Here is an 8,381-nt window from a genome sequence, read left to right on the forward strand (position 1 = left end):
TCCAATGTATAAGATGATCCACCTTGAATCTGATTTTCATTAGTCTCCTCCATGTATGAGATTGGGCATAATTCCATTTCCTTGCCATAGAGTGAATTCTTTGAGAGTACTTGGCTTTCATGAACTTTGTCCACAAAGACTCCTTGGTTCTGAAGTTCCACTAGAGTTTACAAGAGAAAGCATCTAAAATGTCATGCAGTCTTGTAACTCCTATACCCCCTTCCAGTGTTGGTTTACAAAGGGTCTCCCATTTTGTCCAATGATGTTTTTGTTTCCCTTCAAAACTTACCCAAAGGAAGTTTGCAAGAACCTTCTCAATTTAGTTTAGAGGTGTTTTGGGAGGTTCACAGATTGCAAGCATATGAAGGGGCATAGCAGCTAAGACATGGTTAATTAGGATTCTTTTACCTCCTGTAGATAACAAATTACAACTCCATGACCACCATCATTTGAATGATTTTGGTGACCATGTCTGTAAAGTAATGTACTCTTTTTCTTCTATAGAACAATAGGCAACCTAAATAGTTGATAGGGAAAACATTCTGCTGAAACTTAAGAATTTTTGCCGCAATGTTTCTCCTTTTTTGTGTGACCTGCTCATCCATAAGAAAACAACTTTTGTTAGTATTAATGAGTTGGCCAGAGTTTACTTCATACTCTATCAGAGTTTTTTTTATGAGAAGCAAAGTAGCTTATTTTCCTGAACAAAATTATATCATCAACATATTAAAGGTGATTTATTTTAGGACAGTTCTTATGCATACTGAAGCCAATAAAGCTTGGATTTTCAAAAATTTTATTTAGCACTCTAGATAAAACTTCAGCAGCGATCACAAAAAGAGAAGGGGAAATAGGGTCCCCCTGTTTGACTCCTCTGCCAGACTTGAAATATCCATATCTCTTTCCATTAACAATAACAGTATACCAATTATTGGAAATTAGGTTCCTGATGATTGTTATCTATTGTTTTGCAAAACCTAATTTCCTTAATACTGCATACAGAAAGGGCCATGAAAGTCTATCATAAGCCTTATTCATATCCAATTTGATCACAACATTGTTACCATTGTTAGGATGTACGATGTCATGAATAATTTCTAAATGCAAGTAAAACATTTTCACCAATAGTTCCGCCTTTAACGAAACCATTTTGGTTTTCAAAGATTAAATTAGGAAGAATTTTGGTCAGTCTTTCATTTAGAACCTTAGACACTACTTTTTGAGAAACATTACTAAGTCTAATTGGTCTAAAATCAATAAATGATTGTGGAGCTTCAGTCTTAGGAATGAGGACTAAACAAGTTGAAGTAAAAAAAAAAAAATTAGCATTTGTTGACCATCAAAAACAGCTCTGACCATTTCTAGAATATCATTGCCAATGATATCCCAAGATTTTTGAAAAAAACATACTATTAAAACCATCAGGCCCAGCAGAACTATTGTGATTGATGTCAAAAATGGCATTTTTAACTTCATCCATAGAAGGATCAGCAAGAAGCCTAGAGTTATCAGACTCAGTAATCAAACATGGCAAGCAGTTAAGGATACTATTATCAAAGGATATGTTATCTTCTGAAAATAGGTCTTGATAGAACTTCACAGTAGCATCAGCAATATTTTCACTTCCTTCTATCCATTGATCTTCTGCATAGATTCTATGAATATTGAGGAACTTCCTTCTACCCTTGACCATGTTGTGAAAATATCTGGTATTTTCATCACCCTCAAGGTGCCATTTGAGGTTGCCCTTTTGCTTCCAGAAGGTATCAACCATCTTATGGTGAAGAATCAGTTCAGCTTTGGCATGATTGAGTTGTATCCTGTCATCTTGACTCAAGGTATTCATGTATTGAGCTTCCAGTTGTTCAATTTTGCTTTCCATAGCTTTAGTGTTATCAAAAATATCCCCAATTTTGTTCCTAGACCATTCACTAAGAGCTTTGCTGGTTCTTTTCATCTTCTGATGAACTTTCCAAAATATGTTCCCATTGATCTCAGCCTCCCATTGTTGCTTCACAATTTCGAGAAAGTCCACTTGATCTACCCAAAAGTTTAGGAACTTGAAGTATTTTATGTAGCTTTCTTCCTCATCTTCAGCATTCATAAGTAATGGCAGTGGTCAGAACTGACCCTAGGTAAGTGCTGGATAGTTGTCTTAGAAAAGCAAGAATTCCATTCATCATTGACAACCAACCTGTCTAGTCTTTTCCAGATGATGTCAGTACCCTTTCTTTCATTGCACCAGGTGAAAGGCTGTCCAAAGTACCCAACATCTTCTAGATTGCAGTAAAAAATGCATTCAATGAAAGGGAGACTCTTGGATAGTCTATGTGGGTTTCCCCCCAATTTCTCATCAACATTTAAAATGCTATTAAAGTCACCTATAACAGCCCAAGGTGTGGAAATTATACTAGATAGAGCTCTCATTTCATCCTATAGATCCTTCCTTCTAGTTTTCCTAGTTTTGGCATACACTATCGAGACATAAAAATCTTTATTGGATTCTTTGGTAGTAAGTTTACAAGTAAGCATTTGGGCATGGTTAACATATACATTACAATTCACTTCTACCTCCCAAAAAATCCATATCTTGTTACTTACATTTGTATAACTATCCTGCATTCCCATAATTCTCTTATAATCATCAATGCAGGTCTCTTGAAGAAATGGTTCTTGAATGGCAACAAAGTTTACGTTATACTATTTGATCATGTATACAAGTCTCTCAATAGCAAGTTGGGACTTCATGCCCCTAATATTCCAGTTTAAGAGCTTAGTCATTAAACAGGTTTAGTATTGTTGGTTTGTGTAGATTTCTTTTGGTTCCTTGTAACAGGAGATTTCTTTCTTGACCGGAGCTTTAAAGGTATTTCATGCTTATCTATGTTGTCTTCTTGTGCATCCTGAAATATCTCAGTCTCCCTATTCTTCCCCCCAAAAGCATGTGCCAGTAGTTCAGCTTCATCATCAGTAGTTTCCCGTTCTGTTTCTTCTTCTGAAGTTTCTTCCTCTTCAGTAGTAGTTTCCTCTGCCCATTCATCTTCAAAAGGAGTCCTTTCATGTCGACTCTTTGTATTTCTAACACTCACTTCCCCTTTCTATTGAGTCTTATTTTCCAGAGTTTCCTGTTTTTCATTTAGGCTCTTAAATTTATTATTAGCCTTGGAAACGTCCTTTGTATCATTTGAAAGAATTTTGGTCCTCTGAGCAGTCTTCTTTGGAACTTGCCACTGTTGATTTGTTTCTTGAAAATCTGCCTCATCTATGCTTAAAACAACCTGTAGTGCATTTGGATCAGTGATCATAATCTCCTTGCTTCCTTCAAGTTGCACCTGTTGATCATTGTGCATCTCCTCATTGTTTTTGGTTATCTGCCCAGATTCTCCTCTAACATTATTTACATCATTGGATGGAGATGATTCTCCATTGTTCATGTGGAGATTTTGCTGGGTTAATTGATCTTGGTTATTCTCTGGTAAAACCTTGTTACGCATTATTTTCTCTATGTCAACTTGTTCAGACAGTTTCTCAGTGTCTTTTCCTTGACTGATCACCTCATTTGTCGGATGAGGTTTATCTATACCAAAAATGATCCCTGTAGGTTTATAAGTTTGCTTAGGTGGAGCACTTTTGCCTCTCATAGGAACTGTCCTCCCTTTTTTGGTTTGCACTTCTCTGCCTCTTTGAGGTACTTGTTCATTCATTTTTGTCACGGTTTTTGGAATTTCTTGAGCTTTTGTAGAAGGTTCTGCTTTACTCATAGGACTTTCTTTTTTAGTTGTTGAAACTTCCTTTTCCTGTTTCTCCTTTTCTACTCTTCTACATTGATATAAGGTATGTCCTAATAATCTACAATGGGTACAGTATTTAGGCACACCCTCATACTCAATTTTTTGATCAAAACCTTGTAAAGGATTCATCGCATTTCTTTGTCCAATAAACACATAATTTAGCCGAGGTTTTGTAAGATCAATTTCAACCCTAACCTTGGCCATACTTGGCCTAGTTCTACTCCTTCTCGCTAAATCCAATGCCAGGGGAATGCAGATTGGACTAACAATTTGTTTTAAATATGCCAAGTATGTAAGTGGAAAGGTAATTTAGGTAATAGAACCTATACCGGAGTTAACGGGTCGTCTTCCTCTTGTGTGAAGTTTGGGGTCCATCTGCTCAGCCACATCGTCTGACCATCGATATCTATAGCATGTCTGAAGTAAATGGTGTTAAAATCTTCCTCATTGTAGACGTCGATGAACACATTCCGATTATCATAGACCCCAATCTGAATTTTCCCTTTGATAGAGATTGATTCTTTCACTGTAGCTCGAATTGTTTCAATTTGGCGTCGGGTTTTTAGGAATCTGCCATTAATCGTGAATTTGCATTCCTTTGCCATTAATCCATGGTAGTCGCCACAATCAAATAAGACCGCCGGTACGCTATTATGAGTTGAGACATCTGCAATTACTGATTCTCTTTTTCGAGTTGAAATCGATTTTCCACCGGCAGCAACAGAGAGATAGTTGGGTTTTGTGGGAATTTCTTCATTGGGTGTTATTGCTTTGCCATTTGGATCCGGTGGTTGAGTAGGACGCGCTGCCACCTGGCTGGATGTCCCTTCCATCAGAGTCACGTGAGACTTAACGGTCGGATTTTGACAAATTAGGGACCGTTAATAAGAGAGAGAATATACTAAGATGCTATAATTGAATAGGTCTACTGGAATCCCAAAAAAAAAATATAAAGATATGAACAAGGGGAACATAATGCCTAGGCTTCCCAAATACAACAATTGAGCTGGCCATCTTGTTGTTAAAACAAGTAGGAACATAGAAAAGCATGTACAACTTCTACCCATCCAAAACTGAGCCAACATTTACAAAAATTAGGCTCAAACTCATGGTGTAATCCCAATATGCATATGAATTGGCAAAGTCCCAATAAATATAAATTATAAAAAAATTTATTACATTTTTTACTTTTTGGATCATATTTTTCAGGTCAAATTTATATTAAAAAATAGGCTGAAACTCTGTTTTTTAGGTTGAGTTTTTTATTTAACAAAGTCTTATAAATTTTAGCCAATTCTTTTATAAATTTGGACAGAACAAAGAAGAAGATTTTTTTTTATTACACCTGAAGAGAAATTGTTATACCCCGTATATTTATACGTCAAATTATTCGCAAGCAAGTCGACTCAAGTTAAAGGCGGAGTCATTTTCGGACGCGAAATAGAAATCTTTAAATTTTCAATTTTAATTAGAACATAAATTGCTTATAAATTTTATTTAGTATAAAAATATTATTGGAGATGGGGAACTAATTAACTATGATTATATTATTAAGTAAGGATTATTGATTAATTAACTTAAATACTAATAGTGGGCCCCACCGAATAAATATTTAAAAAAAAAAGAAAAAAAAAAGAAAATGACCATTTCAAGAATTCATTTGGGTGAGTCATTAGGGGGTAGGGGACGTGTCATTATAAGGGAAACCATATATAAATATGGTTGAACAATGAACAAACAGGTATTTTCATTCATTTCTTAGAATTGAAACTTAGGAAAAAAATATATATCTTCCATGGCTGCTCTCGGCCAGCCATGGATGGGGCGAGAAAAAAATATTTTGTTTCCATTTGATTAAGTTTCAAGTGAATTACAAGTTCAAGGAGATGGTAGCAACATTGGATATTGAGTCGGGGAAGAAGAAATTTGCGAAATTGGAGCAATTAAGAGTAGAATTTCCTCCGATTAAATTAAGGTAAGATTTTCTCATTTTATGGTATAATTGTATTAATGGTGTTATAACGGAAGGATTAAAATTGGATTGGATGAAATTGGAAGTAAGAAATTGCATGAAATCGTTGATATTAGGAGTGGTAGTTGTTATATGGAATTGTTGAGTTGAAAAGATTTAAAGTATGGTTTATGTTCACACGTTGTTGTTCGTGTTGTTGTCGTGTCGTCGTTGATATGGCTTCTAAATTCGAAGGAAAGAAGCGTATAACGTATTGTATATAAAGCGTATGTTCGTCCGTTTGGCGTATGATCTTAAATGTTAGTGATTTGGATTGGAAAAGGATTAAGAAAGGTTATTGGATTGTAAAGATTTGATATGAATATTTCTATTATGGTCATTGTTGGTATTCCCGTGTTAACAGGAGAATAATTGAAAATTCGGGTTAGACGAATATATAGGGAAATGTTTCGATTTTCGTTAAGCCCTAACTAGTGGATAGTCCTAAACGAGAATGTATAAGTTAAGGAATGAGTTATGTAAGTGATGGGCCACGCGCATTTACGAACTAGAAAGTATAGTTACTAACGATAGCATCACTTTTATATTAAATAGGCTAAAAGGGCGACAAAGCGAACGGGTTTGCGATTGATCGTTAACAGGTATGTAAAGCTGTCCCTTCTTTCTTTTGGCATGTCTTAGATCTAAGCGATGAATGATATGAACTTTGGGGTAATTCTATTCATAAGTTTTGAGTGTGATTTATGATTCTTATTCACTTCTTGATGTTAGAACTCTTAAGTGATTGAGCTTTCCTCTTCAGTTTTCTGTACGTTGGATAACAGTCAATATATAAGCTCCTATTCTTAGGAACTCTATGATAACTAATGTCCAGACTTCTATAAGATGTTTCATACTATATTGACATACGACTATGATTCCTAAGGCTCTTTGATATACCCTGATATGTATATATGATTCCAGAAGTTCTATTCTGATATAATCCATAGTGACATCCGAAAGGTATTTGATATGACTATTGTCCTGATTTTCAAATGACAGTTCGTTTTGATTATTCCATTGAGTCTTTGAAAATGTTTTAATTTGCATATGGTTGCTCACTACTCCACTCGTGCATGTCTCAATATGTCTTTCACTGAGTCCCGGGCCAGGATATGTTATCGTGCACAGTTCCACTGCATTGTTCACCGAGTCCCTCACTAGAGGGCCGGGTACGGTATATATATATATGACGGTGTTATGCTGTGATATGGAGTTATGCTGTGTTATGGAGTTATGCTGTGTTACGGAGTTATGCTGTGTTATGGAGTTATGCTGTGTTATGGAGTTATGCTGTGTTTATGGTGTTATGCTGTGTTATGGCGCCAAAGACAGGGTGGCGGCCATGTTCACCGAGTCCCATAATGGGCCGGATATGATATATGATATTGATATGCATGATTTATGTTTCAAAGGCAAGTGCTTTGGTATTCATGACATTGTACTTGTTTTCTGTACTCCTTATTTTAGTTATGATCCTCTTTACTGTATTTCATGCTTTACATGCTCGCACATATTCCGACCCCACTTTTCTGGGGTCGCGTTTCATGCCCGCAGGTACAGATAGTCGGTTTGGTAACCCTTCAAAGATAGGACTTCTACTCAGCTATCTTGAAGAGCTCCGTTGTTCCGGAGTCTAGACTTTTAGTATGAATCTTATGATATGTATATGTATATGTTATCCGGGGTACGACGGGGCCCTGTCCCGTCATATTTCGCTATTCGTACTCTTAGAGGTCTGTAGACATATGTGTGGGTTGTGTATCAGTTCTATTCAGCTGTGTCTATACGATGTGCTATGATATGATGTCCGTCTGCAGTGGCAGCCTTGTCGGCTTGCATATGACATGATATTGATGTGTGTGGCGACCTCGCCGCTTGCGTGTCATTTCATGATGTGATCAGTTGTGACTCCTCAGGAGACAGATATATATATGATGACGTTATGAACTTTGGAGTTCCTTTATAAGTTTCCATATTGTCGTAGTTTCAATTTGATTATATGTAACAGGTTCGTATACGGGTGCCCAGTTCGGGGACCAGTCACGGCCTACGGGGTTGGGTTGTGACAAAAGTGGTATCAAAGCAGTTCGTCCTCGGAGTGTCTACGGCACCGTGTCTAGTAGTCTTGTTTATCGGTGTGTTGTGCACCACGTCTATAAACGAAGCTACGGGACATTTCGGATGTTACCTTTCTTTCATATCTAAGATCGTGCGATAGAGCCCAGCCATAGGAAATGACATTCCTTATACTAATCTTTGATTTCGAATTTGAAGAACGACATATCGACGAAGAAAGCGACCGATGATATTGATAAAGCATTACAAGGTACACGGCTAAGTTACGGTGCGAAAGAGGCATGTTGAATAAGGTAAGAATATTGAAATATGATTGACATGTAAAGTTGAAAAAAAAAGAGGAGGTGGATAAGAAAGTATAACGAAATGCATCGCTGCACGATCGTCAAAGGATCGGGTACGTCTCGAGGTGCGATATGTGAAGTAAGTTCCGACACCTTTATACCTTTTACTGGAAACTGGGAGCCCGGTGTGGCTATGACACAACATGATATCTATGT

This window comes from Lycium ferocissimum, chromosome 5 (assembly GCF_029784015.1).
Source record: "Lycium ferocissimum isolate CSIRO_LF1 chromosome 5, AGI_CSIRO_Lferr_CH_V1, whole genome shotgun sequence".
Lineage (NCBI taxonomy): Eukaryota > Viridiplantae > Streptophyta > Magnoliopsida > Solanales > Solanaceae > Lycium > Lycium ferocissimum.